This window comes from Alexandromys fortis, unplaced genomic scaffold (assembly GCF_014885135.2).
Source record: "Alexandromys fortis isolate MF-2015 unplaced genomic scaffold, M_Fortis_MF-2015_v1.1 scaffold_213, whole genome shotgun sequence".
NCBI classification, from domain to species: Eukaryota; Metazoa; Chordata; class Mammalia; order Rodentia; family Cricetidae; genus Alexandromys; species Alexandromys fortis.
Window position 1 is genome coordinate 1,273,729 of NW_026068093.1, and position 16,022 is coordinate 1,289,750.

At 39.7% G+C, this 16,022-nt stretch overlaps 2 protein-coding genes across 12 annotated transcripts in view; one reads left to right on the forward strand and one right to left on the reverse strand.

Moving 5' to 3' along the window:
• The window catches only part of Htr2b (5-hydroxytryptamine receptor 2B), a 748,006-nt gene that overhangs the window by 720,278 nt on the left and 11,706 nt on the right, over positions 1 to 16,022 (reverse strand). The gene's annotated exons all lie outside the window — the stretch shown is intronic.
• Dis3l2 (DIS3 like 3'-5' exoribonuclease 2) overlaps positions 1 to 16,022 on the forward strand; it is a 346,237-nt gene that overhangs the window by 61,470 nt on the left and 268,745 nt on the right. The window lies entirely within an intron of this gene.

Consider the following 16,022-nt stretch of genomic DNA (forward strand, 5'->3'; position numbering starts at 1 on the left):
CAGGCACTCACTGCTCTTGGTTGGAAGCCTTAGTGTAGGAGCAGAAAACTGTTCCTGAGCAAAGGACCTTGCAGAGAATGCAGGCTAGGCGGGGGGAGGGGGGGTTGTGTATAAGAAAGACAGCCCTGCAGAAGGAGCTGGGGGAGGGGGGTTTGTGCTCTCTTCCGGGACTATCGCCCCTGAATAGCACACACTCACCAGTCCAGATGGAACTCTTCAGCACCTAAACAGGGCCGCCTGGTAGCCCAGTGATCCAGGGACAGAAGGAAGGACGGGGCAGGCAGTGCAGGATCCAGGAGAGCACAGGAGCCCCTGGAGCCCAGGCTGAGGGTGCCGGGCTCTCTTAACTGAGGACCTTGAGGCTCACCGCTCTGGGCGGGTAGCCTTAGTGTCCATTTTTAGTGTTTGTATATGATAGACATCTACTGAAGGATGTTTGAGGGACAGATGATCATTTCATTACTTTACAGCTGGGAATTCAGATATCTGTGAGAGTGTGTGGTTTGAACAGGTTTTTTTTTTCTTTTTCTTTTTTATTAAGCAGAGCCAGGGCTACTGGAATCAGGCTCTCTTGACTTTTGTTTAACGCTCTTTTCCCTCAAGTATTCAAAGGGGTGACGGTGGTGGGAACCATGCCCAAGCATTGATCCTGTTTCTTCTTGGAGCTGTTCTGGATGACTAGTGGCTTCTCCCATTTGTCCTGCTCTGGGCTAGATCCTGAAGATATAAACAAAATAGGTCCCAGGTTTGCCCTTAGGGAGCTCGTGGGCTGGTTGGAAGGGGATGGAAATAATTATGGTAAGGTTTACAGCATGGAAAGAAATACACATCATTATATAAGCAGCAAACACTCTGAGACAGTTGGGGAAGGTGGCATAAAGGTTACATTAGAATTTAGGTTGGAGGGATGAGGGCTTTTGTTTTGTTTTATTCCAGGATGAGAATGATTTGTCAGGAGAGGGTTATGGAAACATCAGGTTTCAGAGAAGAACATGTGGGTTGAACTGTTGGCTAAATGCTGAAGTCTCTCTACTAATTCTCCTAGACATGAAGAAGAAGAGGGGGTCTCTACCCTCCAAGGAAAACCAGTGCCTCTGGCAGCTCATATAGTCCCCATATACTGCTTTGATTAGAAATATGTTTGCGAGGACTGGGGAGATGAGTTGATTGGTAACATGCTTGTTGTACAAGCTTACAGACCTGAGGTTGGATCCTCAGCATTCACAAAAAGTCAGGTGCAGCAGTGCACATCTGTAACCCCAGTGCTATGGGGGTGGTGGTATTGTGGTGGCAACAGAGGTACAGACAGCAGGGACTCATTGGCCAGCCTGTCTAGTTGAAATGTCAAGTTCCAGCTTTAGCTAGAGAACCTGTCTTAAAAAGTAAGGCAGGGAACTGAGTGTGATGGTGCAATCTTTAATCTTAGCACTTGGGAGGCAGAGACAGGCTAATCTTTCTGACTTCGAGGCCAGCCTGGTCTACATAGTGAGTTCCAAGAACAGCCAGAGCTACATGGAGACACTGTCTTAAACAACAATAACAACAACAACAATTAAAATAGAAAGGTCTAGATGGGTGCTCTCTAGCAACTGCACTAACACACATGTGAAGAGCACACACACACAGACACACCACATGCACAAAAGATGAAGGACAAGACGATGTAATAGTTTTGAAGAGCCTGGAGGTGGTGGTTGCACGCCTTTAATCCCAGCAGGTGGATCTCTGTGAGTTTGAGCCAGTATGTTCTACAGAGCTAGTTCCAGGACATCCAGAGCTACACATTGATAAACCCTGTCTCAAAAACAACCAAATAAACAAAAAAAGTTTTGAAGAATGAATTTTTTAAAGCCAGAAAAAGAGGAGAAGAGATGGAAGAACCAAGACAAAAATCAAGATGATACCAAGCAAATATTTTAGGTGTGTGTGTGTGTGTGTGTGTGTGTGTGTGTATGATGGAGTATATGTGAAGGTCAGTAGACAGCTTCAGGTGGCAGTTTTTGCCTTTCTGCCTGATTGAGGTCTCTTCACTTTGTGAGCTTGGTTGTCTGGCTGGCAAGCTTGTGAAGATTCTCTTGACTGACTCCATGGAATTACGGATACTTACACTACTGAGACTGGCTTTTTAATTTGATTTACTTTAGTAATATATCTTCTGGGGATTCAAACCCAAGTTGTCAGGTTTGTACATTGTGCACTTTTACCCACTGAGCCATCTCCCTGGCCCTCTGTCTTTTAAATTGTAATAACTTGTACAAAGAAACATATATATGCTTTGTGGCTGATGATTATGAGCTTTTTTATACTTGCTGTAGTATCAGGTACTTTATTCGGTGTCTCATTCTTTTTTATTTAAATATTTATTTATTATGGATACAATATTCTGTCTGCGTGTTTATGGATACAATATTCTATCTACAGAATACCTGTATGCCTGCAGGCCAGAAGAGGGCACCAGACCTCATTACAGATGGTTGTGAGCCACCATGTGGTTGCTGGAAATTGAACTCAGGTCCTTTGGAAGAGCAGGCAATGCTCTTAACCGCTGAGCCATCTCTCCAGCCCCCGGTGTCTCATTCTTTAATGTGATGTTATCTCTAGCTCAGTTTTTTGAATGAGAAAAATAGGGCTTAAACATCTTAATATAATTAATGTTAATAAATTAAGGAGTAACAGTTGGATTCAGATTTATGTTTCCTGATTTTATCATCTCAGTGATTATTTGTTAACCCAGGAATATCAATTAAGGAGTTATTTGATCTGTATATGTATGTATGTGTGTGTGTGTGTGTGTGTGTGTGTGTGTGTGTGTGTATATATATATATATATATGTATATATATATATATATGAGAGAGAGAGAGTCTGGTATCATAGAATTAGCAAATAATGGTATTTTTTAGCATTAGATAACATCTTAAGTTGCCACTGTGATTAATAAAATGACTTTATCAGTTAGAATGGCTGAAGCCCAGTGTTAGTGTCATAGAATAGTTTAGGAAACATTACTCTAGTGGCTGCTTGTGAGGACTAGAAGATGTGGCAGCTTCTCTGGGTGTGTGGAGGCAAGTGTTGGTACTGGATTTCAGAGCCTTACCAGGTGCCTGACCAAGGGAACTGACTGAGTGTGACGCCTAAAACCAAGAGCTGTAGTGCACAGGTAAGAGAAGGGTCAAAGGGTTATAGACCTAGATGCTGTCCTGCCTTAGTGGAAGCAGGTTTCAAGTGACACAACACAAAATTTCAAAGGGCAAATAGGCAGTTGTCATGTAGGAATGAGTAGGTTCCACCAGGGATTTCCAGAGATGTGGCACTTACTACAGAGTCTTATGGCAATCGCTGGACCTGGAGTCACAGGAAGTCACACACAGGGAACATGGTCCAAAGCAGAAATAGAACTCTGAAAGACAGAATTCTGGGCTTTTTGGTTACAGCAAAAGACGCTTGGGGGCATAAGATTCAATTCTGGTGTCTTGGCTCTAAGAGGTGGGTTGAAAAGCCCTTTCTTGAGTTTAATTGGGAACTGAGGTGAGATGTAGCCATAATAATCAGCTCAGAGAAACTAGAGTAAAGGAGGCTGGCAGGATCATATTAAAACTAGACTCAAGTAGATAAAACAGTGTGAAACAGAACTTGACTAATAAATGAGATTTCAAGCAAAGATTTTACTCACTGGGACTTAGCCTTTGCATTCTTTTAACTAATGCTAAAAAGTGTAAGACAGGCTGGAGTCTGCTTGATACATTGATACCTACTGGAAACCTTGTGCCTAGGGCTCCTTCACTTAGTTATCATGAATCATCTCATGTATCGTTGACCCCTTACACTGGTGTGAGAAGACAAGTGAGAGGAAATCAGGTCCTGCTCTAGTTGAGTCTAGTTCTCAAGATACTATTGGGTCACTCAGCTTACAATGCAATACAATATATGTTCCAGAATAGCCAAGGACGGTTATGGACATTCTTCATCATGTCTATTGTGTGCTTACTAAGCAAGTTTTCCTTTGTGCAGGGATAGTGATGCTTAAGCTGTGATAGCTCAGATTTTTTTTTTTAAAGAAAAGATTGGCTCAGAAAGAATTAGCTTGAGTTTGAAAGAATAAAGGAAGTGCTGCTCTTGTTCTAAATTAACCAAATAACAAAAATCAAAGTGTACATTTAATCCCTAATTTTCAGTGGCTGTTCCAAACCTTCTCAGGGTCACAAGACATTGGCCTGGTACAGTAAATTGTTTCCTTTGACAACCAACATTTACTTGAAGCGATTGTTTGAAAGTTTTGTCTTCCACGTTCTTCTTTAAATATGCACCCATCATGCTAGATTATGTTTAATCCAATCTCTTACATAACTACTATCGTTTTGGATTGTTGTCAATTCCAGTGGAATTAGAATTTCTCAGAAATGTTTGCTTTCTTGGCCTGCATGGCAGTCCCAAAAAGGACTTGGAGGGTACTTAATGATGGAGGGGAGGTTTGGGAACATCCACCCAGAGTTGTACAGTGGGTAAGGTGTACTACTACCATGATCAGATTTTCCTGAGATTCTTATGTACACAAACCTATTTTTAACATTCATCTTTTCTCACTCATTGCCAACTCTGGGCTCAAATAGTTCAGGTTCTTGACTGTTTTAAACATGTCTTCAGATCTCTGTAATTCAGGTTGAAATATCTGAAATAAAGACTGTATCATTTAAGGATAGAGTAGCTTATTTGTTCTGGGAAACTCCCAATTAATATTTTAGGATTATAAGTTAAAAATTAATTTCATTCCTCTTTAATTCCATGGAGATGGTTTGATGAAATCCATATTCATTGCAATGAATGAGTTAATATAGACAAGATACAACAAAAATGGCATGCGAGTGCTCCAGAAGTGTCATATTAATCCGCTAGTGCTAGAAATGAAAACTATAATGCTGTGCTTTGTATAAGGTACAAATGTTCTATTTCTAGCTCTTCAGTTTTCTACTGCTCTTTTTGTGCACAGGAGACATAAAAAATTGGTGCCTTTGAATATCTGAATGCTAACTAGTCTATCTAATAGATGAATTTATACTGTGGAATAGTGTGTTTTATATCTTACACATGCTCTGTGTTCAGCAACATCCTCCAGTATTTTTGCTTTGTGTTAGTTTTACTCCAGAGTCTAGGCTGGATGGAACCATTGCCATATATTCCTCTTGCCATGTATTCCTGTGGCAGAGGGACACCAATATTTAAAATGCCTCGTCCAGAAATAGTAGAGAATCAGTTACCTGGCTCTACATAACCGGAAGAGGATCAAGAGGTGCAGTCCTCCTAAGTGTGTGTAATCAAAGGTAGCAGGATCTGTTTGCCAAATGGCATTTGTGGCTGTCATTATTGATTAATTATACTCATTATATGTTACATGCTGAGTAACCATTTGAAAAATATATGCCAGTGCTTGTGGGATGAGCTTTTGCATCACTTATAGCAAACTCATCCTAATTAATGAAAACAGAATTCAGAAGTAACTGAAAATGATCCTGATGGTCATCAAGGTCACCCTTGGTTATATAATCTTGCTTTAAAGTACATTCTGTGATGCAAAGTAATTTTGTTGTTTTTCAAATTAAGTTAATGGTGCAATGGTATAGTTTTTGTAAGTGGGAGGCTAACGATGTTTATTTTAAAGAAATATACAAGGATTTATTTGACAATATTTGTAAAGCATAAGAGTTTATCAATAAGGGTAATATTATGATACTTCTACCTGCTACTGCTATTGTTTAGATTCTCATTTTTTTTTACTTTAAGAAGCCAATAGGTCTACTGTATCCCATATCCAGTCATAATTTAGGACATATTTGTTATTGTCTTATGAATTTAGTTAATATATACCAGGCAGAAAGAATTTGTACAACGGTGTATTGAGAAAATGCTGGTAGCATTGGAGAGCCATATATATTGTAGTGCTTTGGAACTTACAATGTAAGAGAAGAGGTAGGCTGGTAGATCAAAAAGTGGGGGATGTCTCAAATCATGAAATGTCTTGCTGCATATGAAAGTTCTAATATTAACATGTAGGCACTGGAAAGTCATGGAAGACTTTTCTGGCAAGGTGACCGTCATATTTGCTTATTAAAATATTCTGGTTGATAGGGTGAATGACCTAAAGGAAAAGGAAAAAAGTGGGAGATTGATGGGAAAATTTGTTTAGAGATCCTTAAGGAGAGATGGTAAACCACAGTGGCATTGACAAATTCAAGGAGGAGATGAATTTAGATTTTAGTAAACCCAGTGATTGGATGTAGTAAGTGAAGTAGAAGGCGGAAACTAGGATGAGACCTATTCTTTGTGTCTAGGTTATTGAGGGCACAACAGCATCATTTGCTACGGTAGGATCTAGAAAAGGGAACAGACTCAGAGGCTGTGGTAGGAAGAGTTCATTTGGCCTTGAGTGTGACATGCATAGGAACATAGGAACATGTAAAATTTTAAAACTAGAGGGGAGTTTCTCTTAGGATGTAGAGCTGAAGTGTAAGGCCTTGACTAGTGGTAGATGTTTGGTTGACCTCAGTGGCACTTAATTGAATGGGGATTTTATGGGAAGATAAAAGATGGATGGAACCTGGGGTACTGAAACACTTTGTATCTGCAGAGGAAGAGCATCCAGTGAAGGAGAGTGAACAGTGTGGGTAGAGACACAAACAGAGCACACCAGGACAGAATGTGGTACTGGGAATGAAAACAGGGAAAATCGGAAGGAGGAATAGTTACCCTGAGCTCACATGAGCAGAAAAATCATCCTGGGAAGTTAGTTTTGGTTAATATGGACCATCTGTGATATTGACTATTGGAACATATTGATGGCCTGTTTCAGGTCCTTTTTGATCAGGCTATATATGGATCTTGCAGATGAGGTCCTAAGTTATGTGTTTTGGAATAGAGACCATATTGTCAGCCTTATGTCTCTGACATGTCTCTCTTTAGTATAGCCCAGCCCAGCTTCTCATTCTGTTTCTCCTCCACTGTCCTTTAGCTCTGTTTTCATGCTTAAGGCCTTTATCAGTAACTTTAGCAGTGGTAACGTGAATTGATCTTTGCAGTGGTCATAAAAAGGACAAGTATTTCTCTACTTGACTTTGAGACAGGGTCTCAAATAGCCCAGGCTGGCCTTGAACTCACTATGTAGCTGAGTCTAGCCTTGAACTCCTGATCTTTATATCCCCACCTCCCAAGTACTTGATTACTGGCATTTGTACCATCATGCCTGTCTCCACTATGTCCTTTTAAGGCTACATGGGGACTGATTGTGTCAGGCTACAGAATAATGTCCTGGCAGATAGTCATCAAATAGACATCAGTGCTTGAGGCAAGTGACAAAATACAAGGCTACAAACATGATGTGAGTGCAGTCAGGAATAAGGGAGATATCTTATAGGCTGGCACAGAAAAAGGAGAATGACCAATATCAGTGGCTTAGAATATATATTGTTATCAGGGGAGTGTGGTGAGCCATCATGCTGCTTTGCCTGTGGAGTTATGTTGAAAACTTATAGTGAACCAGACATTGTGGGTGATCTTAGAAGTATGGTTCTGACTACCAGCACAGAACATAGAAAATGATGTGAGGACTGTTAGGAGCAAGGATGCTATTTGAATAGTGTTATTCCTTATGCAAAGTAGAGAAGTGAATTTGTCAGACATAACAAATGCCTTAGTGTAATAGGGCTAATTATCCTGAGGAACTCAGCTTGAGAAAGTTAGTCTAGTGAAGCAATGCAGAGGAAAGTGAGGTGCGAGGGAGCATCCTGGGCATGGTGGGAGTATCAACAGGATTACCAACTAGTCCTGGAGAGGGCCAAAGAATGCTTTTTGGAAAGAAAGTTTGGGAGGAAATAAAGACTGATGAGAAAATTAAGTATAGAGTGGATCAAGGACCAGAAGACTTGATATAAAAAGAACTCAAGCTGCTTTGGATTCAGGAGTTTTCATACAACTGTATGATTTACATGGGGAAGCTAGTAGCTGGAGATACATCATCAGCTTTGTTGAACTTTCTCCCCAGGCAGTGGCACAAGCAGATTGTACACTTGAAAACCCAGTGTTTTAGTACATTTTGTGTTGCTATAACAAAATATATGGAACCATTTCTAAACAAAAGAAAGCTTGTTCTCTCCCAGTCTGAAGAGTGAAAGCACAGACAGGTTCAGTTGTATGTGAGGGGTATATTCTGCTCCAGGGCGGCCCTTTGTTTCTGCCTCAGGACTCACTTCCTGATTTGAGCCTCACAGTCACCCTTACACTTTGTCACTTGACTTAGGCATTGACCTTTATGTGATTACTGAAGGCAGAAAGATGGAAAAGCAGAGAGGGTGCTGCCTGTAAGAAGAGGGAGGGCCGGCATGACCTAACCAACCACCCGTAAAGTCTTACCTCCCAATGCCATCATCACTCTGTCACTGTCTGAGTGAAGAGGGTGTGTTTAAACTGTAGCAGCATCCACCAGTGGTTCCAGGAAAAGAAGTAACCCTGCACAAAGAGTTGTAACACATCTGTGAACACATGACACATGGGGAAGTGAGGTCTCATGTCTGTAATACACTGTGAAGGTATCTTCAGTTGGTAAGTGCTGTTGTCTCAGACCTTTGGGGTAAGGTTAGGATGTCTTTGGAAAATGAGGGGTTGAACATTGGCAGCCTGCATATGTTGACTTTGGACTTTCTGCCACTTCTCTCTAATTTGCTCTTGGTGTTAGGTGTGGTATTCCCTTTGGGTAAATTTGAATGCTGGCAGCTCCAAGTGTGGTCCATGGGCTTGAAGCCCCACACACTCTCAAGCTCTGTTCTCAAGACCCAGTGGATAAGAATCTGCATTTAACAAGAGCCCTGTATTATCTGTGTGAGCACTGGTATTTAAGAAGTGCTTATATAGATGATTAGATAAAACTGAATGATATTTCAGTTTATATATTATTTCCTTAAAGTATTATCTTCAGAAAATGTGGTACATTTCCACAATGGAGTACTACTACACAGCAGAGAACAATAATGACATCTTGAAATTTGCAGGCAAATGGATGGCTCTAGAAATCATCATATTGAGTGAGATAACCTAGAACCAGAAAGACAAATATCATATGTACTCACTCATAAGTGGCTTTCAGACTTAAAACAAAGAAAAACCAGCCTACAATTTATAACCCCAGAGAGCCCAGACAACAAAGAAAACCCGAAGAGAGATATACATGTAGAGATCTAATCTACATGGGAAGTAGAAAGAGACAAGAGATCCTGAGTAAATTGGGAGCATGGGGACCATGGGAGAGGATAGAAGGGGAAGGGAGAGGAACAGAGGGGAGCAGAGAAAAATATATAACTCAATAAAAACAATTAAAAAATTAGTATCTTCCAAGGTACATCCATGCTGTAACACATCAACATTTTGTCCTCTTTGATAGCTGTATTACAGTCAATGGCTGTACCACAGTTTATCTTCTCACCAGTTGATAAACATTCGTGTAGTATTGTGACGCTTATTTACCTTTAAAATAAAGAATTAACAGAAGGAAACACATATATACGCATTATTTTAGCTGGAGGAGAGCCCTCTGAGGATTAAAGTGATGATACAATTTCCCTGTGTAGGTCTAGGTGCTCCCTGAAGTCTCTACCTTCCTTCCTCCCTCCCTTCTACAGCTAGCTGCAGCAGATGAAGGAGAGAGAGAGATATTATTCCTACAGCTGTAGTGAGAAAAATATGTTTATTGACAAAAGGTTAGGTTGATCTGTCATGGATTGTTTTTATTCCAAGACTTCTGTAACCTTTCTCCATTTTTCAGAGACCTTTTAAGTTCAAATGGTTATGTCATTTCTCTTAATAGTCTCCAGTTTCACTCATTTTTTCCTGAAGAATTACCTCTTACCTTGTGTCTGTAATGATGCATGTTTTCTATTTCTTCCAATTAATTGAGAGCATGTTTTAGTTCTTTTCAGTATATTTTGAAATCTTATTGAAAATAAACTTTAAATGTTTATCACGTTTGCATAGTGTAGGCCAAAACACCTGCGAGAACAACTCAAAAGAGGGGAGGTTGCTTTGGGAACATGGATCCAGAGGGTTCATCTCATGACTTAAGTGGATGCAGGCCATGGTTTCAGGGGTTCTGTGCAGGGTTGCTTGGCCCCATGTACATGGTGTCTTGGCAGTGTGGGTGTATGGAGGAAGCTGTTGACTTCATGACAGGAAGCAGAGGACAATCTCTGGATTAGATATAACTTTCAAAGGCATACAATAGAGACTTACTTTCTCCAGCTAGAGACCAGGCTTCTAATGTGTGAGCCTATGGGAGATATTTCCTAATCAGACAGTGGTAGTTATTTTTGTGTCTTGAAACGTTGACAGTCTGAACTCCCTCCCAGGAACTTGAGCATCATATCTTTCCATTTCTGTGCAGTACTTCAGTGACATAATTTGGAGGGGCTGAAAAGGGGAGGTAACTTCTTTTTCTTTATCTGAAAAGGTAAAAATTAGAAGGCAGTATGAAATGTTTAAGTTACTATATTTAAAGTTTAGAAAAGAGACTTCATTTTTAAGTTTAGCTACCTACACTGTCAAAAATATTATTTATAATTGGAGTTCATTTTTTGATTGGGTTGTTTCCTTGCTGTTCAGTTTTTGTTTTTAGTTCTTCATATAGTCTAGATACTAATCCTCTGTCAGATGTATAGCTGGCAAAGCTTTTATCCTATTATGCAGGCTGCCTCTTCATTTTATTGACTGCTTTCCTTGTTGTACAGAAACTTTTTAGTTCACGAGAACCTGTTTGTTGATTATTGGCTTTACTTCCTGAGCAGGGAGCCTATTCAGAAAGTCTTTACTTATTCCTAAATCTTAATGTGCATGCTTTATTTATTTTTCTATAGCTGTTTCAGAGTTTCAGTTCTTATGTTGAGCACTTTGACCCATTTGGAATTGATGTTTTTGCAGGGTGTGAGAGAAGGATCTAGGCTCTTTCTTCTTCTGGTAGACATTGAGTTTTACTATTACCATTTGTTGACAAGATGCTGTCAAATATTAGATGGCTATAGTAGTGTGGTCTTGTATCTGGGCCCTCAATTCCATTGATCTTTATGTCTGGTTTTGTGCCAGCACTATTTTGCTTTTTGTTCCATTACTATGATTTTATAGCATTACTTGAAATCAGGAATAATAGTATCTCCACCAGCTTTCCTTTACTTAGAATTGCTTTGGTTATGTGTCTTTCCATATAAATTTTAAGATTTTTTTTTCTGTTTCTTGGAGGAGTGTATTAGTTTTTTGATTGGGATTGCATTGAACATGTAGATTGCTTTTTGTAGCATGGCCATTTTATAATATTAATCATATGAATTCATAATTATAGAAAGGCTTTTTATCTTCCAGTGCTTTCTTCAGTTTTATTCTTCAGTATTTTAAAATTTTCATTATGAAAATATTTTTCACATTTTTTGTTAGTGTTATTCCAGTGTGTGTGTGTGTGTGTGTGTGTGTGTGTGTGTGTGTGTATTTTGAGGCTGTTGTGAATGGGTTTGATGCCCTCACTCTTTCTCAGTAACCTTTTCTGTAGAAGGCTACTAGTTTTTTTTTAATTTTTTAATTTTTTTTAAATATAATTTTTTATTGAAAAAAAATTTTTCCGCCTCCTCCCCGCCTCCCATTTCCCTCCCCGACTCCCTTTTCCCCCCTCCTCCCTCTCCTCTCCCCATCCCCCCACTCCTCTCTCCCTCCCTCTCCAGTCCAAAGAACAGTCAGGGTTCCCTGCCCTGTGGAAAGTCCAAGGTCCTCCCCCCTCCGTCCATGTCTAGGAAGGTGGACATCCAAACTGGCTAGGCTCCCATAAAGCCAGAACATGAAGTAGGATCAAAACCCAGTGGCATTGTCCTTGGCTTCTCAGCAGCCCTCATTGTCCGCCATATTCAGAGAGTCCGGTTTTATCCCATGCTTTTTCAGTCGCAGTCCAGCTGGCCTTGGTGAGCTCACAATAGATCAGCCCCACTGTCTCCGTGGGTGGGTGCACCCCTCGTGGTCCTGACTTCTTTGCTCATATTTTCCCTCCTTCTGCTCCTCCTTGGGACATTGGGAGCTCAGTCCAGTGCTCCAGTGTGGGTCTCTGTCTCTATCTCCATCCATCTCCAGATGAAGGTTCTATGGTGATATGCAAGATATTCATCAGTATGGCTATAGGATAGGGTCATTTCAGGTTCTCTGTCCTCAGCTGCCCCAGGAACTAACTGGGGACATCGCCCTGGGCACCTGGGAGCACCAAATCTCTTGCCAACCCTAAGATGGCTCCCTTAATTAAGATGTGTGCTTCCCTGCTCCCCTATCCAACCTTCCTTTATCCCAAACATCCCGTTTCCCACGTTCCCCCCAACCTCCCCTGAGGCTACTAGTTTTTGTAGGCTACTTATACATCCCGATTCTTTGATGAAAATGTTCATTAGTTCTAGGAATTTTTAATGGATTCTTCAGGGTCTTTTATGTATGCGATTATATCATCTACAAATATACTTTGACTTCTTTTCCAATCTGTAGTTCTTCTATTTAGTTCTCTCCATGGGTAACAGGCACATACATGGTGCACAGACATACATGTAGGCAAAGCCCCCATATACATAAAAAAAGACTTCATCAAGCCCTAGTATATGATCTATTTTAGAGAAAGTCCCTGGGCTGCTGAGAAAACTGGGAATTATGCAGTGTTTGGATGGACTGTTCTATAGATATCTAAGTTTGTTTGATCTATGATGTCGCTTAATTCAAACATTTCTCTGGTTTTTTGCTTGTTTGTTTTTGTCAGGATGGCCTGTCCATTAGTAGTCATCCACTATTGTTATGCTGGGGCTACTCTGTGACTCTTCTTCTAATAGCATTTTCATGGGTAGACCTGTGTTTGACATATAAATTTAGAATTGGAGTGCTCTCTCATTCACTATGAAGTGACTCTTAGCTTTTCTCACTAGTTTGGTTTGAAGCCTTTTTTTGTCAGATATTAGGTCTGTGACACCTGTTTGTTTCTTAAGTTCATTTACATGGGTACCCTTTCCATTCTTTTACCCTAAGGTGGACCTGCACTGCATTTCTTAGAAGTCACAAGTAGTTCTTATTTATTTATTTACTTATTTGAGATAGAGTTTCCTCTGTCCTGGAAGAACTCACTCTATAGATCAGAGCCAGCCTGCCTCTACTTCCCCAGTGCTGGGATTAAAGGTGTGCACCACTACCACCTGGCTTGGTTCCTCCCTTCAAAACTTTTTAAAGTTATCATTTTTTTAGGATTTTATACATGAGTACTATATTTACATAATTTCATCACCCCCCTCTTTTTCTTCCACCACTTCCAGTGTCCTCCTTATTTTCTCTACTCCCTCTTAAATTTCTGACTTCTTTTATTACATATATATATGTGTGAACATGTGTGCGTGTATACACATACCCTGCTGAGCCTGTTTAGTGTTTCTCATGTGACTGCTTGGGATTAGATAGCCTCCCAGGATTACTAATAGAAAGCAGCATGAGAGAAATACCAAAGTCACATGCAGAGACAGGCCTTACATCAAGAGGAGAGCTTTCTCAGTAGCCACTAACTGCCTGTAGCTCTTCATCTAGGGTGGTACCTGTGAGATTTTCCCCATATGGCTTGGCAAGTCAAATGATATTGTCACTGTGTAGGTCTTACTTATGCATCTGTATTTTTTAAGATTTCATGGGTATCATCTGCTATATATAAATGATACTATCTCACAGTAGACCTCCTGGTCTTCTTAATCTTTCTGTTCTTGCTTTCTTGATGTAGTCTTTACTTTTGGACTGGGGAAATTGAGACCATTAATATTCAAAATTATTATCGGAAGTTGTATTTGATTCTTGCCATCTTGTACTATTTGTTTTTTTTTTCTTTTTTTCTCTTGTTTAACCATTACTCTAGTGTTTTTTTTTTCTTTTTTGGGCTTTATGCTTGAATTTTTTTTTCTCTTTAGCCTGAAGGATCCCTTTAAATATCTTCTACATAATTGTCTTAGTGCTCATAAATCCCTTTAGTCTATTTTTATCTTGTAAAGTTTTCATTTTTCCTTCAGTTATGACAGATAGCTTTGCTGGATATAGTAGTCTGGGTTTACAGTTGTTATCTTTCAGAACTTAAAGTACATCATTCCAGGCCCTCTTTGCTTTTAAAACAGAATAATCTGCTGTTGTTATCACCCTGCCTTTGTGACTTGATATTTCTCTCATGCTGCTTTCAATGTATTTTCTATGTTCTGTATATTTTATGTTTTATATATGACAGGGGAGCTTCTGTTTTGGTCTGCCTATTTGATTTCCTAAACCCCTCCTATAGCTGACTTGACATCCTTTTTTCTAACTCTGGGACTTTTTATTTTTTGTTATAATTCTTTTGAAAATGTTTTCTATGACTTTAGAACAGGATTCTTCTGTGCCTGTAACTTACAGATTTGGTCCTTTTAGAATGTAGCATGTATCTTGGAATTCCCGTTGGTACCTTCTTATTATTTAATCTTGTCTTCACATTAGACTTTTCCAATTCTTCCACCTTGTCCTTTGAACTCAGATACTTTGTCTTCTCCTGATCCACCAAGCTTTAGTTATGAGACTTCTGGTACTCCTCTGACATGAAGTTCCTCTTTAATGAATTTCTTTTTCTTAGTTTTTTTTTTTGAGACAGGGTTTCTCTGTGGCTTTGGAGCCTGTCCTAGCACTAGCTCTGTAGACCAGGCCGGTCTTGAACTCACAGAGATCCGCCTGCCTCTGCCTCCCGAGTGCTGGGATTAAAGGTGTGCGCCACCATCGCCGGGCCTTTTTCTTAGTTTTAACATGTGTTATTGATTTCCCTTTCTTACACATCAAGCTTCTGCCTTGAATATTGCCTTTTTTATTAAATATTTTTTTCCTGTATAGGTTTCTATGTGTTTTTATTTACACATTGTAGTTTGAACTAGCTTTTTTTATTTAAATGATGTCCACAATTCATTTGTTTATTCAACTTGATTGGCTGAATATTGGCTGTATTAGGCACTGAGTTAGGTCCTGGGATTGTAACTGCCATCTTCAGATGCCCTCGGTCAGTTTTCAGATCCACAGTGTTTTTGGACATGCTGCTCAACAGAGAGTTGAACATTGAGGTGACAGAGATGCAGGAGCCTGATGGAGGTGATAGGAAGTTCTGCCTAGTAGAACTTGTTGGAGTTTCTTATGATGGATGACATTTGAGATTCAGGTTGAGAGTTTGCCAAAAGAACCTTTAGGAGAGAAGAAAAGCTTTCAGAACTGTGTGTATAAAGATATAGAAGCATTTGTTCCTTTAAGTGTAAACTGGTGATGGTAGGGACTGGGTGTCTGTCTTATAGTCATGTGTCTTGTCTGTTCAGGCTGGGATTGCATTCTAGGTCCTTCACTTCCTGGCTCTGAGCTTTGGAGTGTGTGGGGAAGCATTAATTATAAATGGTGTGTGTGTGTGTGTGTGTGTGTGTGTGTGTGTGTGTTGGTGAAAATTAATGACTTAGAATTACCTAACATAGTCCTTGGGAAGTCATGGATGCTTCTAAAGTGTGTTTCATGTGTTCCTTTTACTTTTCTTGTAGCTTGTGGCTACCTGATACCTGGCATACAGTAGGCAGGGAGTAAATATTTGTTGAATTAAGTCCAGTATTTTACAGTATTAGAAAAGCATCTGGTTCATTTTATTTGATGTAACATTTTGTGACGAGAAAGAAAGAGCATATGGTAAATTCACTAAATTTGTGATCTTTTGAAGCAGATTTTTTTTTTAAAAAGAACTAAGTGTCATTGATGGGGCAGCAGAAGTTCAGTCAGGTTTTCTATGTGTTTGTATTTGGGAACTAGATATAATTTTCCCCTTTGTATATAAAATATAAATTATTCTGTTTTCTTTCCTCCTTTCCTTCCTTCTCCCCTCTTCTTCTTCTTCTTCTTCTTCTTCTTCTTCTTCTTCTTCTTCTTCTTCTTCTTCTTCTTCTTCTTCTTCTTCTTCTTCTTCTT